This window comes from Triturus cristatus, chromosome 11 (assembly GCF_964204655.1).
Source record: "Triturus cristatus chromosome 11, aTriCri1.1, whole genome shotgun sequence".
Classification (NCBI taxonomy): domain Eukaryota; kingdom Metazoa; phylum Chordata; class Amphibia; order Caudata; family Salamandridae; genus Triturus; species Triturus cristatus.
In genome coordinates, this window is record NC_140594.1 from 270,277,558 (window position 1) to 270,296,972 (window position 19,415).

Consider the following 19,415-nt stretch of genomic DNA (forward strand, 5'->3'; position numbering starts at 1 on the left):
GAAGAGGGAGATGGGTTGGTAGTTCTTGAGGTTTGTAGGATCTGCTGAGGGCTACTTGAGTAGGGGTCTTACTTCTGAGTGTTTCCAGTTGCTGGGAAAGATGCTAGTTTCAAAGGTGGCATTGATGGTGCATCGTAGTTCCGGTGCGATCGCAGCAGCGGCTCTGTGGAAGATGTGCAGGGGCAGGGGTCCGTGGGGGCTTCTGAGTGAATGCCTTTCATGGTCGATGCAGGGTCTTCAATGGTGACTGGGGTCCAGGAAGAGATGGTGGGCTGGCTGGCGTTGCTGGAGGAGGGCGTGGTTTCGGATTCGGGTGACTGGTCATTGAAGTTGTCGTAGAGGCCCTTGATTTTCAGATGGAACTCGGAGCCAAGCTTGTTACAGAGGTCCTGGGAGGGGGTGATGTCCGTGGTTTCGCTGGGGGGTTTGGTGAATTCCTGGATGATGCTGAGGAGTTCCTTAGAGTTGCTGGCGTTGGGGAGGATTTTGTTCTGGATGAAGGTCCTTTAGGTGGATCTGATACATTTGTGGTATTCTGTCATGGCGTTCTTGTGGGAGGTGCGGTCTTCCGAGGATTTGCTGTTTCTCCAGTTCTTCACGAGACGTCTGCAGGTGCGTCTGGAGGTCAGCGGTAAACCAGGTGGCCTTTCTGGGGCGCTGTCTGTTGGGGTTACGTAGGGGTGCAAGCTCGTCTGCGCAGTTGGTGATCCATCTGTGGAGTTGTTTTGGCTGCAAGGTTGGCGTTAGTCGAGGTGGGGGGGTCATCGCGGTTGAGGGTGGAGTTGATCTGCCTTTCAGTGACCTTGCTCCAGTTCCTTTGCGGGGGCTATGTGTAGGTTTGGGCGCAGTGGATTTGTCTATGTGGAAGTGTACACAGTTGTGGTCCGTCCAGGGGGCTTGTATGGTGTGAGATAAGTGGATGTTGTTACCTCCTGCGAAGATGGAGTAGAGGGTGTGTTCTGCCTTGTGGGTGGGGGTGGTGATGAGTTGTTTCAGTCCGAGATTGGTGGGGTTGTCCCGGAGGATGGCGGAGTTGGGGTCACTTAGGTTGTCGAGGTGGAAGTTGAGGTCTCCGATGTGCATGTAGTCCATGGAGGCAATGGTGTGGGGCGCAATGAGGTCGGTAATGGTATTGGTGAATGCGGTTCGAGGTCCGGGAGGTCTGTAGGTGAGGGTGCCTCATAGGGTCGTTCTGGGGCTGGTCTGAAAATGGAGGTGTTCGGTGGTGGGAGGGCTATTGCTCGAGCTGGAGGTCATGAGTCGGAGGGAGCTCTTGTGTGCGATGGCAAGTCCTCCATCTGGGCGGTTGGGGCGGTCTTTCCTCTGGATCTTGTATCCGTCGGGGATGGCGGTGGCGATGTCGGGAGCGGAGGTGCAGTTGGTCCATGTTTCTGTGAAGAAGGTGACGTCTGGCGAGAGGGTGTCGAGGAGGTCCCAGATCTCTACAGCGTGTCTGTGCAGAGACCATACTTTGAGGAGGATGCATCTCAGGGCTTCTGTGGTGTTGGCGTCCGGTGTGGGGGACCAGCGGCCATGGTGGTCTGGAGGGTGGTGAAAGTTTGGCAACAGTGCCGGCAGGAGAACTGACCATCGGTGGTGTTTGGCATGGACAGCTGACAGTTGTTGTTCATTCCGGGGCTGAGTGCGAGGAGGGTAGCTGGGTCGTAGTGGTGGGTGGTTGGAGATCCAGGGTCCCTGGCGCTAGTTGAGGACGGGTGCAGATAGGCTTGCCTTTGGCATGTCTATGGCAGTGGCCACCATTAAATAGGGAAGGAGGGAGGGAAGCGCAGCTGGGAGTCGGGAAGCAGGAATTGCAGGGGGCAGGGGCCGCGGGGTAGCAGCGGTGGGAAAAGGGTGGCGAAAGCAGGCAAGGCGAAAAAAAACAAGGGCACAACAAGCAAAAAAGGGCAGAAAAGGGCAAAAATAATCGGGTCAGCAGAATCACAAACAGAATCACAAAACAGCAGGCACAATCAAAACAGACAGCAGGCACAATCAATACGGGAGTCAGACAGAAAAGACAAAGAGGGCACAGCATGCAGACCAACAACAATGGGACAACAGGCCTTGAACTCCTCCAGGAGAGAGGTGTCGGGCCATTGGTGGGCGACGTAACAGAAGAGGGGCGGAGAGCGGGACTCTAGCCAGGAGGTCAGAGGTCCTGCTTAGCCCCCCGAGCAGCGGCTGCCATTAAATAGGGAAGGGGGAGGTAAGCGCAGCTGGCAGGCGGGGAGCGGGAATGGCAGGTGGGAGGGGCCACAGCGGAGTAGTGGCGGGAAAAGGGTGGGGAAAGTGGACAAGGAGGGAAAAAACAAGTGCACGAAAACAAGCAAAAAAGGGCAGAAAAGGGCAAAAATAATCGGGTTAGCAGAATCACAAAACAGCGGGCACAATCAAAACAGACAGCAGGCACAATCAATACGGGAGACAGACAGAAAAGACAAAGTGGGCACAGCAAGCAGACCGATAACAGCGGGCCAGCAGGCCTTGAATACCTACCAGGAGAAAGGTGTCGGGGCCAGCGGCGAGCGACGTAACAGTGGAGCTGCAGGGGCGGAGAGCGGGACTCTGGCCAGAAGGTGCCTATATAGGTGATGCAGATGTCACAATGGTGGAGACGACGCAGATAAGGTCATGCAGAGCGGACCGACGCCACCTACCAGCGTGCAAAGGTATTGCTCAGAGAAAAATCTTCCGGATCCAGTCAGACGTATGGGAAATTCAAAAGTAAGGAGTCTGCGGCTAGATATCTCTATCAGATTTAAATTTACCCACGTATAGACAATAAAACCTGTGACTCTTATCTGAACATCTGATACTCCTATTGATCTTTTGTATTGCTGCGACTGAACAGTTGGTCCACCTCAATTTTTTACAGAGGTTGGGCCTTACTGTAGTTATTCTGTACCTTAATGGCATGGTGTAACACCTAAACCCTCGTTATTCAATCGCAAGTTAATCACCGGTATCTAGAAACCCAATGTGGCATCAACCCCTCAGTAAGTACGACAAACAAAAAAGAACAACTAATTTGCCCTCAATACCTAAACTTGGGATTGGTGGTCTTGAGGAGTCAGACACCTTAACTAATAAGGTTATTCACTGGTTCCTCTCCAGCATGAGGTCTGACCTAGAGCACGCTAAGAGACATAGTGCTGACTAGTCTTGTATGTATTACATTGAAGTAGAGCTGAAAAATCAATCATATGTCGGAGACCTGGTTAATTCTGAATTGCGCACTTGCCATCTTTCGAATTCTAGTATTAAATCAAGAAATATGCTTCCTCTATGTTAACATCCATCACGCATCAACCCAGGTCTCAGACTGCTCATGGTAACCATCTCAACATCCAGGGTTTTAACTATTCTCACAAACAAGCAAAGAATGGAACCTCAGGTTTGGATATGATTGATTGACTAAGGCAGGAAGATAATGTTCCGGAATGGCACAATATAGCGAGGCATTCTACTGCTATTGCAGCATTGGAAGCATCTGTCTGCGAAATAGGTTTTCTTGATAAGTTCATGCCCGATTTTACTATTGGAACTCAATCCCATACCGAGATAGGGGTTGAAGGTACTGTGCCCTTGAGGAGTTCTATCCAAAAGGGAGGCATTTCATTGATCTCATGGAACCCGGCAGGTGTTAAATCAAAACTCAGTGAGCAAGAATGGCTATCTTTTTTGGGCAATTTTGATGTTTGCCTATTTCAGGAGACTTGGGCTTTGGACAAGGTTTTATGGATGGCTTTGTCACTTAGTGTGTGGAAGTGTTACCACCTAGGAACTCGGGCAGGCGGTGGTAGGCTTACTGATTTTGGTCAAGACTGAATAATGTAAGCACCCATGAATTGCTAAATATAGATTCCACTCATCTAATGGGTCTACTGCATAAATTTCCAACTGCTCTTAATCTGGTGTTATTGAATGTGTATGCCAGGACCATGCCCACTAGTAGAGATTCGCCGATTTTATCTTTACTGGACGACATGATCGCTCAATAAAAGCAGAAAGCAAAAGTAATTGTAGTGGGTGATTATAACTCCTCATTTGAACCCTCACAATGTATTAGCATGGTAACTGAGAAGGAGGATGAGCGATGGGGTATCCCTCAACTTGATGGGAAGTCACAACACCATTTCCACAATGTTGCCGTATAAATTGCATCTGTAGTTGTGGGGCATAGCGTGCAAACATGTAACGGGAGAACTAGCTCTGACCGAAACAGAGCAGCCACGTTCAAGGGGGAGGGAGACATCCAACGTTATTGTTTATGTTCTTTTTGATGTCAGCCTCTGGCTGCAGCTCTATGACATGGTGGTCCAAACGTGTATAGACAGTGACCCCAATTCCCTGATTCTCACTCTAATTGGGGATGACTTTAGGAGATTGTCCTCATCTTGTTCTACACTGGTTCCTGAACCAACTGCGGCCAACAACTACAGAAGAGTTTCTTGGCCTAATGTAATGGCTAATAAGAACCTCCATACTGATATCTATCAGTGGTTTGTACATTTTGTTTCCAATTATGAGAATTCCCCGATGAGTTCATACCGATTTTTGATATTTTTGGTTGTCTTTTTAACAAACTACAGAGTATTTTTCATAGAGAGACCAGTTGTAAATCAATATCCTCTCCTAAGGATCCGTAATGGTTTTTGCCTGAATGTGAATTGGCCACACGATCGCTAAAAAGTGCTGTCACGATCGATTAGAGATTTGTACGGCATGCCAGAAATATAAGTCCACAATTCCCAATGCTAAGCGGGTATGGAAAGTTAGTAATTGGCAAGATATGTTCCAGGCCCTTAAAGTTAACAATGGACGGTCATTCTGGTATATCATTGCACACGGGTCTATTGGAAGTATCAACCGAAGAAGACATAATATTCCACCCGAGAGTTGGTAAGAGCACTTTTTTAAATTGTATGCTTGGGATTGATCTATAAATCAATCTTTTAGTATGGTAAATGAGTGCCCTGAGGGTGATGCTTCAAAACTGGGAAATGGGCGGATTGACAAGGACTTTTTTAGTTTAGTGGACACCCTCTCTGCAATTGATAGTCTAAAGTTGTCAAAGGCCCCGGGTCCTGACCGTATAAACGGGAGACCTTTACTAATTAGAACCTTGGCTGTGGGCAACTTATGTGAATCTTTTATCAAATGAAATAGTTAGGGGTGTAGAGATCCCGGATACCTGGAGGGGGGCTGAAATAATTCCTATCTTTAAGAAGGGCGATGATGGATGCCTGTATAATTATTGGCCTATTAGTTTATTAGCTAATCTTCAAAAGATATTTTTTAAGCAGGTATTGAACAAATTGTAAGCTTGGATGGGTGAAAAGAAGATATTCATGCAAAAATTAGCACACTAGATCAGGTTTTCAAGTTCTCCCTTCTGTACTGGAAATATGTCTTTTTGAGTAGTTAAAAACTGTGTGCGGCATTCGTCGATCTGTGTGCCACATTTGATCTGATCCCTTGGGAGAACCTCAGGGGAGTTCCAGCAAATTATAGCGGTTCCCAGCGGTATAATTGAGCTGTTAATCACATTACATGAAAAGAATTATGTGCAAGTCAGGTGGGTGACAAAGGGGAACTCACAAGGTGCATCCCAATTGCGTAAAGGGTTCGACAGGGGTGCATTCTAGTGCCCACTCTGTTCACCTTATACATCAATGATGATAACGCCGGATTCTTATCTTATCATTCTATATCTTACCAACTATAAGAATCCTCAGGTCGACTGGATCTTTTTACCTGCTGTGAAGTGTAAAGGGGAGAGGTCAATCCATCCAAACAAATTGATAACCAATTAACTATCACTCTAAAGAATCGCTAACTCCGAGTTAAGCTTAGGAGGTTTATTACAAAGCCAAAAATAACTGAACATACAAGCACCTCATCTTCAAACACAAGCAAAAGTGCACCACATCACATCATTTAATCCAAAAGGAAAAATATACAAGGTATTTCAAGAGCAAACAGTTATTTTTTTTTTCTTTTTATTCCAATTTCATTTTGCGTAGATAAAAGAGGAGAGTCCAGTTCTAATGACTCTACACACAGTATAGCCGACGCGTTTCACCCTAATATTGGACTTCTTCAGGGCACTGAACGGAGATGAGATCAAGTAATTCCTTAAACTGCAAGTGCATCGAATTCGCTGCTCGTAATTTCTCCTCTGGTACGTTGTATAATTATATCCAAAGTCCACGAGCCATCAATATAAGGGCCACAACTAGACGAAAACTGCACGGCACGTTCCACAATATGGGATTAAGAACGACATCAGCTCATATTACGATGGATTGCAGAACTATTTCCATAAGTAACGATCTATGATGCGTCCAGGTAAGGCGGACATACCAGCGTCCTAGAATATTTGGGTCACAAATCAATAGACCAAGAGAAGACAACCACAATATGGTAATTGCAAATAAAGTATGCGCTGGAAACGTGGCTCCAAAGAAAATCTTATGACGAGGTTAAGAAGATACATGGGAACTAATATAAAGTTTAATCTACGCAGCAACCTAACTCGATGAAGCATAAAAAGAATAATGACCTCTAAAATTATCAAGCAAAAGATAACTGCTCCAGTATCTAAATCAGTCTTCATGGATACCTATAAAGAAATTGATTAGTCTGTCCCTTCTTTACCACTAAGGTGACATCCCTACTTAGCATTCCCCAAGGCAGGATCAGAAAAAGGTGTCAGCTCATGAAGACTTCCTAAGAAGTACACTCACGTTGAAGGGGCTGGTAGCCAAAGCTACAGCATCATTCTAAGTCTCCTCCCTCTGTATCGAACCCTTCCACCTGCCCTCTAACGCCTCACTGTCTCATCTCCTCACTCTTCCCTCGGGGCACAGTCCTTAATACAAAATGCACAACATGGAAGACACGCCTTCGTTCTGAACACCTCTTCTGGCTGGAAACCTCCTGGAGGTGATTTTCCACCGAAACCTGTATGGCATCCAATAACGGTTAAATGTCCTTGAATCCCAGGCTCCCTCAGCACCAAAAGTATCGGCTTCTCATTATCTGCATTCCTGGAGACTCTTGTAGCAAACGCTCCTCCATACCTAACTCCTAAAACAAAATGTTAGTCTTAGCTAACGAGGACAATGTCCTTGCACCTGCAACAGAAGCTTGAGAACGAGAAAACCTTCCACTCACAGAAATCTGCTGACTACCTCCAAATGAGAGCTCTCCCAGGGAAAGTACATTTCGGGCCTACAATCTTCAGCTAACATAAGAAACAAATAGGCCTTTCATTACGATACATGAACCTTTAATTGAGCCTTCACACATTATAAATCACACGTTAATAAACATTGCATCTACAAGCATTATTTTCATTACATTCAATATATGTCTAATCATTTCTACACGTGAAATCTTTAATATGGTGCACGTTTAAATCAAAGGCATTACATTTCACACAAATTAATTCATTAGGCACTTTGAAATAGGCAGTTACATTTTAAAATCACAACTCTTTTGACTAACACGCATTACATTTCTAGCATTATATTCACATTTTATTATTACATTTACTCCTCTAATGATCATCTGTTAAAACATCATAGGATACATATGTAGGTGCGGACTATGCACGATTATGATGCACCCCTACAATTTTCGGAATATCATAGCGCTCTATCAATGACGTGAACAAGGAACTAACAAAGTGTGTTAATGGTTCTCCCATCCTGAACGGAGTTAAAACACCTATACTTCTGTTTTTAGACAATTTTTCATTAATTTCTAAAACTCCGATGTGCCTCCAAATCGTCTAAATAAATTATGAGAGTTTTGCAGTGATAGGGGCTTGGAACTCAACGCTGCGAAAACTCAGTTTATGGTACTCGGAAAGAGTGCTAATAAGACCTGCACTGTACAGGCTGGTACAGATAGATTAGATAGGGTGTTTAGCTTTGATTATCTGGGTGTGACCCTGTCTAATAAATTTAAATGGGGGCCCCAAATAATTAAAGGTTATCTTTTAATATCACACAGATCAAAAGCTATACTACGTTTTCAGAAAAACACATACACACATTCCATCTCTCCTGCCCTGTAAGTCTATCGTGCAAAGGCCCAAAGTGCCGCTTTGTATGGTGCAGAGGTCTAGGGTTATACTGATACTAAAAAACTTGCGGTGGCCGAGAATAACTTTATTAGATCATTGGCCTCTGTTCCAGTAAGAACCCCCCTCATACCACTTTATTTTGATTTAGGTATGAAATGAGTATCTGACTCGGCTCAAAAGAAACCGTTATTATTTTGAATACGAATCTGGATGACTCCTCAGTTAACAGAATACAGCGATTCCTTGAGAGATCTAAACGAACTGGATCATGCCATGGAGGTTCCTTGGCTAAAATGTATTCATGGATGATGCATAAAACTGGGCATGCTTAAGTTATGGAATTCACCTGAATTCATTTGGAAGGTGAACAAACTGGTTTTAATTGACTTATTGGTCTTATGTACGCAAAGTGCAAACTTCCAGGGCACTGTGGGGCAATTGACCCAGCAGTTTGTGACATTCAAGCCAACTCCTGCCTTTGAAAATGATATGGATGGTATAACACCACCCTTGGCTAAGAGTTTTTATATACGATTTAGAGTAGACTGCATGTCCCAACGGTCATTCAGCAGAAACTGGAGTAAAGACCATGCTTCTGTCATGTGTCCAGTATGTGGCAGGAACCCTGAGACTATAAACCATATTAAGTTTGTTCGCCCTGATTATCATGGCGTGCGCAGAAGCTGGCCCGCCCGAATTGACTATGGGAGCAATCCATTGCATAGAAGTCAAGTGAATTCTGTTGACCGACACAACAGGTCCTGTTGTATTTTCTGTGAGCCGGTTTCTGTCTAATGTTTGGATAAAAATAAAGAAGATCTTGAAGCAATCTTTAAGTGCATCAGTATGATTTAGAGTATGCTTCCCATAGCAACATAATCATCAATGTCATTCTACTGTGTACTTTGCTCTACATCTTTTTCTGGAGAAGTGCATAGATACAAGTTAAATAATCATTTGTCCAAATTTTTGTGATAGCACCTTTTGCACTTTGCACAACCGCTCGATAGGATGTAGATGATTTTGCAGTAAGTTGATCATGTAAGAATTTCATGGGTATTATACATTTTGCATCCTGGGATTGTTTTAATGATTAAGTTAAGGGGGAGCGTACGGAAGTCATTTTTTATGATTTCTCTTTTAATTACATCTGCTCTTATTGCACTGATAAATTAATTGTGGAGCACTGTATCCAATAACCATGATTTGTGGGATTACTTTTATGTTGAGGTGACCATTAATAAATGAAAGATTTGTGAAGTTTGTTTTAACTTTGATGTTTGGAGTAAGTAAGTAATCACGAATTGTAATGTTTTTAATATATTTATGTGTGAAGAATATGGATTGATGACATATGTTTTTGCTGTTGTCTTATGGATGGTTTTATAACTTGGATGGTCAAGAAACCGAATAAAGTATTCTTGAGGATATGTGGTAAGAATGGGCCCAGAAAACGGTGTATCATCTGCATGGAAGCAAGTGGGATGCCAGGCCAATGTGTTTCAACCATGCAGTCTTGTTCACAGTAGCTGTGATAAGGTTACTTTTCGCCTGGGCATCAGCTGGCTGCCCAGGAAGGGCGGGATATAGGTGAACCAACCCATACTCTGCATTCACTGGCACGTTATCTCGGAATTAAAGTGCATTTATTAAACATATATCTACACTGTCAGGCCTTGATTTCGGGATAACACCCTAGTTCTCTTTCACTGTTTAACTTTTGTTCACGGCGTAAGTGAAAAATAAATAAATCACGGTTTAGCCACATTACCCAACCAGGCAATAAAATTGACATTCACTATGAATTGGTCAAAACAGATTGAGAAAAAAAATTAAAGAGCACATACATGTGGCAATCCAGCAGAAGAAGCAAAAATTGGTTTGAGAACACTACAAGATAGTAACAACATAGGACTAAAAGCAGCAGACAAATGAAGAAACGTTGTCCTAATGGATAAAATGGACTAAATATCAGAGGCAGAAAGGCAATTCATAATTCAAATCTTTATACCAGAATAGAGCATGAAATTGGAATGAAAGCATGTAAATACGTTTCAGATGAGAAAAGTATTCACTTCTATCAACTAAACAACTTGCTATTGCAAATGATAGAAATATGTTCATTCAATAACATCTTATTCAACAGGAAGCTGTTCAGACAAAAACATGGAACAGCAGTGGGATTTTCATTTTCACCTACCTAGACTAACCTAACAATAGTTTATGTTATGTTATGCAGATTTGTAGAGTGCATCTCCCAGGAGGGTATCCGAGCCCTGAGCATGTGTGAGCACGCACACCTTGGGCCTAGTGAACTTGAGTGTGGCGTGGGAAGTTGAAAGTGATTCTGTCCTCCCAAGTTCTGAATGGTCCGCAGCCTTTGGGTTCGTTTTTTTGTTGAACCTGCAATAGTCCGGCTTGCTTGTTCAGGGCATGCGTGATGGTTTTCCAGGTGCTGATTGGGAGCCATTTGAAAATCGTCCTTAGCATCTTCAGGGTATGGAAGCATGAGGCGGTGACAGCATTGGCTTCGAATATGATCCTAAGGTTCTTGGCATAGATGGTGGGGATAGGTGTAGGTCCTAGTTCTGTTGGCCAACAGATGGAGTCCCACAGTGATGTGCTCCTCCCGAAGATCGTGATTTCGGTTTTGGTGGTGTTCAGCTTTAGACAGCTGGTGTCCATCATGTCATTTTGTTGCATTTTATGAAATAACCTTTTCATCATTTAGGATGAAATGGAGATTGAATTTGATTCTTACTACAAGAAACTAAATTACAACAATGCAAATCTAAAATATGCATATTAAATCAGACAATGAAGGGTAACCTTCATAGACACAGAAATTGATGTGGAACACAGAATGATCGAAATCACTGTACATAGGAAACTGACAGCCACCAATGCAACTCTACTTGCTGACAGCTTTCAACAGGAAACTCTAAAGTGGGGCATCCCCTATGGAGAATTTCTAAGGATGAAAAGGATCTGCTCAATAGAAGAGGAATTCGAAAAACAGGTAGGACACAAGAAGATGCAAAGCAAAAAGATTTCCAATTAAGATGAGTCAAAATGGCTGAAAAGGACAAATGGAGCATCTTGGAGACAGACAAAACACAGAGACATATTCACTTGAAGGCAAACAGAGCGGTTGTCTGCATGTCACTAGACAGCAACTAGGGGTCTGGGTACGGGGACAGAAAGAACTCTGCATGCACGAACATTGCATTTACAATGAGATTTGGGCTGTCTCTAGCCCCATACTGTAAGAGTGGACAGAAGACCAGTGTTGTGTTAAGGAAGGTATGGATGTACGGTGTGCAGATGTGTTTCTGCTTTCTTTGCTGCTTCTATGATCACAGCACATTCACATGTTACTGACTTCTGTTGTCAGTCACTAACCATGTGCCCAGTAGACGCTGTCCATGAGGAGCACTTTCTACTGTGCAATGGATAGCTGTGAGCATCTGGGGGAGCAAAAGGCTTTCCTAAGTGGAACATTTTTTTTTATAAATCTTTTTATTGAAAATAAAATAAACACAAATCAATATCAAACAAAACAGATGCAGTCATTAATCGTCAAATAATCACTGAAAAATAAAAAATTACATTCAAAATAACGCATTACATTGGGTCAAAAACAGGGCAATTGTATCATCTTCCCATGTGATAGAGAAAGCCCTACAGTGTCTCGCTCTCCACTGTGTCAGAAGGCGCTTCACTAAATGGAATACAAATAAAATCTCTACTCTCATTCCAGGGGCCCCATATTTTAGTCCATTTGCCAGAGTATCCCCTGCTTTCATACACCGCTCTCTCCGTTTGCATACACCAATCCATATCGGATTCCCAATCAGTGTGTAGCAAATCATTCCTGCCCTTCCACGTTCTGGCAATATTACGTTTCGCCACCATGCATCCTAGTGTGACCCAAAGTTTCTCAAATCTTGTTAAATCCGTGGCCACCCAGATATTTAATAGGCACTGGCGTGGGGAGGCCTCAATTGTTTTGTGACAGATCTGAGACATGGCCGAAACCACCCTTCTCCAGTACCTCTGATCCTATGTGGAACTTTTTGGGGCATTCAAACCTCATTCCCTTTAAGAAAGAATGATTGCAATAAAGGCACTTTTCTGCATGCAAATTCAGAATTGGAGATCTGCAGTTTGTTGTGGACCTCCATTTCTGCATTTGGATCTGACTGCAAGTGTTTGTAGAAGGAATACTGCCTCGTGAATATTGATGAGGCAAGAATTGGGGTACTATATCCCCATACCTGAGACTGCAAGAAACCCTTCTCTTATGGTTGTACCAATGTGTGCAAAGCCACAGACCCTACCATCCAGCCTACTAACTCTGTAATTTGGTGAAGAACACTTCAGGTAGCATCTCAGGGATATTTGTCAATCAATGTAAGAATTTGATTAGAACTAATTTTTGATTAGCAATATAGCACCAACGATACAGATTGGCAGTTTAACCAATTGACCTCAACGAATCCTTAGTTCCACCTGAATAGTGTGTCCTTGTTTCTGTTCACTATTATCCTCAGATGTTTTATCTCTTTAGGTACCATTTAAACCCTAGCCTCAATTCAATTTCCTTTGTAGTTCTGTTAGTTGGAACAGTACCGACCTTCTTGAGAAATATGCAATCCCTGATAACCCCCAAGTTCTTGCATCTCATACTCAAATGACAGCAAAACAATCTGGAACTTTGTAGTATATGATCTGTTTATCTACGGCTTCCATAAACAATAATAAAGATAACGGGCACCCCTGTCTCTCCACCCTAGTGAGTGCAAAGCATTTCAAAGAGCTGCTATTTGTATGTAACTTTGGGGATGCTAGAAAGTCTGTTGGAGCCACATACATTGAAGGGCCTACCAGATGCAGATAATATTGCTGGCCATTCTACACTGGTTGAGTGGGGGAGTATCTCCTTTCCAAGTCTTTGTACCCTTTACCAAAGTGCCTCTTCATACATCATGAACTGTTAGGGAATATAGGGGTAGATCATTAGAAATTGGCGCCCTACCACCCACAATTTCTTATATTGTTGCTCTGATCTACAGCTGATAAGGAGCTTTTTAAGTGTCTCTCTGCACTCACCCTCTGTTCATGGAGAAGTAACATTAAAAGGTGTTCTCAAACATGACCGACTGCCTTATCATTTGTTGTGAAGTGTTATATTTGGTAGAAATCCGGAAACAATATGTTGATTTTGCTATCCTATGTTAACATTGCACCTTATATCCACACTCACATCTGTAAGTTTATGGTCCAACCTAATCGCTCAGTAAGCATGGGTCTCCGACATCCCCCCTTTTTTGCGGTTTTACATAGCGCAAACTCGACCCGAAGGTATTGAAGCGCTTTACATGAGCACCAATTACATTACACAAAGACACATTCATTTTTTGGTAGGCACGGGAGATTACCTGATTTGCCCGGAATCACAGGATGCTGAGCGACGCCGAGACTCGAACGTGGTTCCCAGCTCCAGACTCGGCAGCTCTGGCCCTCAGGCCACATCCTCACATTGCTGTTAGTTTTGGTTCAAGAAATAACACTTTCTTATGGGTGGCTTTTTCTTAAAGGATTCAACCCTCATTGTTTTCCCCTGTAATGTCTCATTATCCCTTGACTAACTAATTCCCTGCCATAGCCTTCAATGCTGCTTCAAAATGTCCCTGGTTTGTACCCAAAAGCACACCATCCATCCCTCTAGCAAATACTCAGATAGTACCTTGCTCTGACATCAACCCATGTTTGCCTAATAAAAAAGAGTTCACTGTGTTCTGCTCTCACATGATAATATGAAAGATGACACTCATGAGTCATCAAAACATTAATCATAGATCTTTCTAGGTACTCTAGAACTTTCAGTTTTGTAGCCTAACAACTTCCGCCACGTTCCAAGTAAGAAGATTGATTTGTAGCCTTCTTTTCGGCTCAGCCTGAAAACCCTAAACCTTTATTCCCGATGCCCCCCCACCTCCCCATGATCATTCTACTGCTCAATTTCAGCTCGTTGTCACACAAGACTAATATCGCTAGGGACCCAGTCCCCCAAACAGAACTATGGCTCAGCCCATTTTCTGTCCCTACTAAAAACCCTGCATCTCTTAGAACCCTACCCACTGCCCACCCCTCTGGACGAGAACACATCATTTTGTGGAAGACCCTTGGGTTGTACAGCAAACGTAGACCTTTTAAGCTTGTCTGCATCTAGTAACCTGACTACTGCGCGGTACCTTTCCGCTAAACTCTCTATTTTGGCACCTGCACATCATGTCGTTTCACCCCTTAGAATCCATACCAGTCCTGCCCCGCCTGGGTTGGTACCGTTCTTCTAGGATTCTTGCATTATGAGGACCTGTACGAATGCAAAGAGTTAAAAACAACATAACTATCTATTACAGAAGGAAAACATTTAGAGATATCGTTTGTGTCTTCTGGTATGCCTCCACCTGAGGTCCTCCCTGGAGTCCCACTTTGTCTCATTCTCAGGCACTGCGAGAGCGGGCGCCCCTGCTTCTTGTTTTCCCAAGGCCTGCAGCATCTTCCATCATTCTGAAGAAATGTGTCTTGCCATTACCACCCCTCTCTTTTTACAAGCTATAACATCTTGGATCTAACCTTTCCTCAACTTTTTCTTTCTTTTCAGGAAAGACTTGAGACTTTTGCTCAGCTGTCAGTAAATCTGGGAAGATCATTATTTGAACCACACTATACTCAGGTATCCTTTCTCCCCTGCCACTTAAATCACAGCATTGAAGCCCTTGTAATGAAGGATACTGGATTTAATTGGCCCCGGGAGTCTAATAGGGATGAACCACGCCACCGAAGACCCTCTGTGCTCTCTACCATAAATTGCTTGGAGAATTTATCTTCTCCCAGAAGATATTTTAGAAACCACCACACAAAGTCTTCCATAGTCTTGATTTACACTACACTATAATTCCCAATATGCACGCATTCTTTTGTCTTCATAGACTTATGAGTTCCTCCAGCTTGGCCGACAGCGTTGCAGATTCCAACGTTTGCATTGCGTCATCTTTAAATTATGCTTTGCTCATCCGGGTCTAATCGGCTGCTGTTTCCATCTAACCTGACCGTACTGTAGTTCCTTGCACAGCACAGAGCCCACTTCACTGCATATTACTTTAATCCCAACTTTAATTTCCGCAAACATAATTTTAACAATCCGATCAGTTGCCTTCGGCTCAGCATGTTGGCTAGGCCCTTCACTGGTCCCTTTCAAGACAGCCGTGAGTAAATAGCTTTGTTTCGTTTTTGTCCCATCTTACCCGTCTTGACCTTGCACATTTTTTTTTTTACAAATTAAGCATTGTAAATGATTAACTCTAATTTGAAGATTTTTAGAGTTTGTATTTTGCCATAGCAATCTACACATTTCATCCTTAGAAGCAATGCACCCATAAACCACATGCCCTGTGTTTCATTGCTCCGAGCTCCTAGAAACTATAATTTCCATTCTAGATTATAACATTCCCCCTTCCATTTTTTCTTGAAGAAATGAAGCACACGTTCTCCCTTGGGTCACTTGACACTGAAATGCCATCTGTTCTTGTTATTCATCTTAGTGGCACTCAGTTTATCAACCTCGGAAGAATTAAATGCTGAGTGCACCCACCGGGATTCAAACACGCGACCGTGAACTCGAACCCAGAGCCCTGGAGGGATGCGCATTCGTCTACTAGGCCCCCCGACCCCGCTATGCCCTTTAATCTGTAGTGCCGACGTGCCTGTTGTCCCTTCCATAGTAGTATCTAAGTGTCCGCTTCGTACGCAAAGCCACTCTAGGCCTGAGTTAATTGTGTTTATTCTTGCGGTGGAACTGCAAGCCGCAGTTTGAAATTCACTCCTGTGTGCTTCCGGCTGCCACTTGCCAGAGGAGCCGAAAGACAACAGTAAAACTCTATTGGTTTTGCTTGATGCAAGCCCCAGGCAACACCAACAAGCAAACTCACTTCCTCGCAGCCAGCAAGGCATCGCCTTTCCTACCGCAGAGGCCGCCCCGCTTGAATTGCAGGTTTCACTACTGTTAATGACCTGCAATCACTGCGGCTTCCTTTTATTTCTGGCAGAGACTTTAGTGCCGTCCTCCTCTCCTTTCAGCTTTGAGACTAAAGTCTGGATTACTTATCAGTTACTTTCATTATTTCGAAGCAAATTGTAGTTAAGCGTGGATGGAGCCCGCCTCCCCAGCCCACCGCCCCATGACCAAGCTGTTCTGATTTCCCTGCAGACCCTTTACCTTGGCACTCTCACTGTGGTGGTCCTAAAGGGCTCCAATGCCTACGCCACATCCTAAATATACGAATCCAGCATCACAGACAAAGCATGTCAGGGTGAACGGTGGGAGTCTAAGTGCTCTGAAATGCAACTGAGAAGCAGAATAATGTAGATTACCCATAGGTAACCCAGTCATAACCTTCCCATTCCTCTCCGCGTCCCAGCCTCACACAGTGGAAGAAAACGGCGACCCCCAGACCTGAGAAAGACACATCAGCGGGAGTAATGCAACCCCAATCCATTTATAGCAGAACCCAAAACAACATTTAGTCAAGACATTACTGAGAGCCAGCTCATTCTGTTGAGCCCCAAAAATCCTGCGATGCCTAAAGGAGGACGGTGTAGCCCAAGTAGCGCACTGCAAAAGTCAGCAAGGGAAAGCCCCATCTCTGTCTGTACAGGAGGCTGCCTAACCTCTAGTGGAACACGCCTTAGTACTACCACGGTTTAACAACCCAACCTGACTGTATGGCAGGGAAATATTAGACTCAACCCAATGACCCAAGACCACTAGACCTGGCTTGCAACCCATTTTCATCAAACCTAAAGTGATGAACAGGCTATCAGAACCCCTATATTCTGCTGACCTGTGTAGGTGAATCTGGACAGCCCACACCACATCAAGCAAATGCAACCGAATATCCTCATTGGGGACAGGCTCATGGAAAAAGAGGGAAAGACAACCTCTTGGTCTTGAAGGAATTCAGAGTTGATCTTCAGGATCCAACTTAAGTGCAATGCAATATGATCCTCTTATTGTTGTTCTTCCTCCCCTCTCTTTTCTTTCTTCCCTCTTTTCTCCCCTCTCTTTTCTTTCTCCCCTCTTTTCTCCCCTCTCTTTTCTCCCCTCTCTTCCCTTCCCCCTCTCTTTCCATCCCCCCTCTGTTTTCTTTCCGCTTCTCTTTTCTTTCCCCCTCTCATTTCTTTCCCCGCCACTTTCCTTTCCTGAGGAAATGCAATGCAGCGGCTGGAAGTGCTGTATAAAACATACATTTGTTTTCTGCAGTTGTGTATGGGACTGGCTAAGAGCGGTATTTCTTATTAGGGAGTTCACTCTTTGCTATGGTGATTCTTGTACGCCTATCTATATGGCATTATTAACCCCCGTTGCTCGTCCTTCCCAATCCCGGAGAGCTCATATTTCAGTATGACATCTTCACTTTGAGTTAAGAAGGTGAAAGCTCACTTGGCTAATGTACCTAAAGTTAGAATTTCGTTAAGTTATCACTAGGAATGTTTATAACACTTCGGTGACATAAAAAACAAGCATTGGCACAGCCAATAGGTCTTGCCTTTGGGACCTTATAAGTGTTTAGTTATCCAGCACAATATCCTTGGTGCAACAACATCAAGTGTTGCATGGCTAAACTTATAAGGTCCCAAAGGCGAGACCTATTGGCTATGCCAATGCTTGTTAGTGTTTGTAATTTGCCATAACAATCTACACATATCATCCTTTGAAGCAATGTACCCATAAACTACAAGCCCTGCGTTTCATTGTTCCGAGCTCCTAGAAACTATAATTTCCATTCAAGATTATAACCTTGCCTCCTTCCATTTCTCTTGAAGAAATGAAGCACACATTCTCCCTTGGGCCACTTGACACTGAAATACCAGCTGTTGTTGTTATTCATCTTAGTGCCAATCATTTTATCAACCTCGGAACAATGAAATGCTGAGTGGACCCACCGGGATTCGAACACACGACCGTGAACTTGAACCCAGAGCCTGGAGGGATGCGCATTTGTCTACTAGGCCCCCCTACCCCGCTATACCCTTTAATCTGTAGTGCCGACGTGCCTGTTGTCCCTTCCATAGTAGTTTTTAAGTGCCCGCTTCGTATGCAAAGCCACTCTAGGCCTGAGTTAATTGTGTTTATTCTTGCGGTGGAACTGCAAGCCGCAGTTTGAAATTCACTCCTGTTGCTTTTGGCTGCCACTTGCCAGAGGAGCTGAAAGACAACTGTAAAACTCTATTATTCTTGCTTGATGCAAGCCCCAGGCAACACCAACAAGCAAACTCACTTCCTCGCAGCCAGCAAGGCATCGCCTTTCCTACCGCAGAGGCCGCCCCGCTTGAATTGCAGGTTTCACTACTGTTAATGACCTGCAATCACTGCTGCTTCCTTTTATTTCTGGCAGAGACTTTAGTGCACGTCCTCCTCTCCTTTCAGCTTTGAGACTTATGGCTGGATTACTTATCAGTTACTTTCATTATTTCGAAGAAAATTGTATTTAAGCGTGGATGGAGCCCGCCTCCCCAGCCCACCGCCCCATGACCAAGCTGTTCTTATTTCCCTGCAGACCCTTTACCTTGGCACTCTCACTGTGGTGGTCCTAAAGGGCTCCTATGCCCACGCCACATCCTAAATTTACGAATTCAGCATCACAAACAAAGCATGTCAGGGTGAACGGTGGGAGTTTTAGTGCTCTGAAATGCAGCAGAGAAGCAGAATAATGTAGATTACCCAGCCATAACCTTCCCATTCCTTTCCTCGCCCAGCCTCAAACAGTGGAAGAAATCGGCGGCTCCCAGACCTGTGCAAGGCACACCACTGGGAGTCATGCAACTCCAAACCTTGCCCTCGCAAACATCTCAACTACCTCTTGGAGGATGAAACTCAAGCTCTCCTCTCATCCTACATGACCTCCCCCGGCGCCCCCCGTCTTTCTGACAAGAAAGTCGATTACCTGATTCCCACTGTCTCAATCAACTCCAATAGATCATCATCTCTCCGTAATAGAGGAGTAAACAGCAAAAACGTAACACAAGTACCCCTATCCTCCCATTCTCACAACATTTGTCCTGATACTCCACTCTCTGGCCTCCTTCTTAACTGCCGCTCAGCTGCGAGACACACCTCTGACATCGCCGCCCTCATCCTTAGCCATAAAACTGACATAGCTATCCTAACCGAGTCTTTGCTTAATGAATCCTCATCTCCTTACCTTAATTTACTGGTCCTGCCAAATTATAACATTGTTAGGCTTGACAG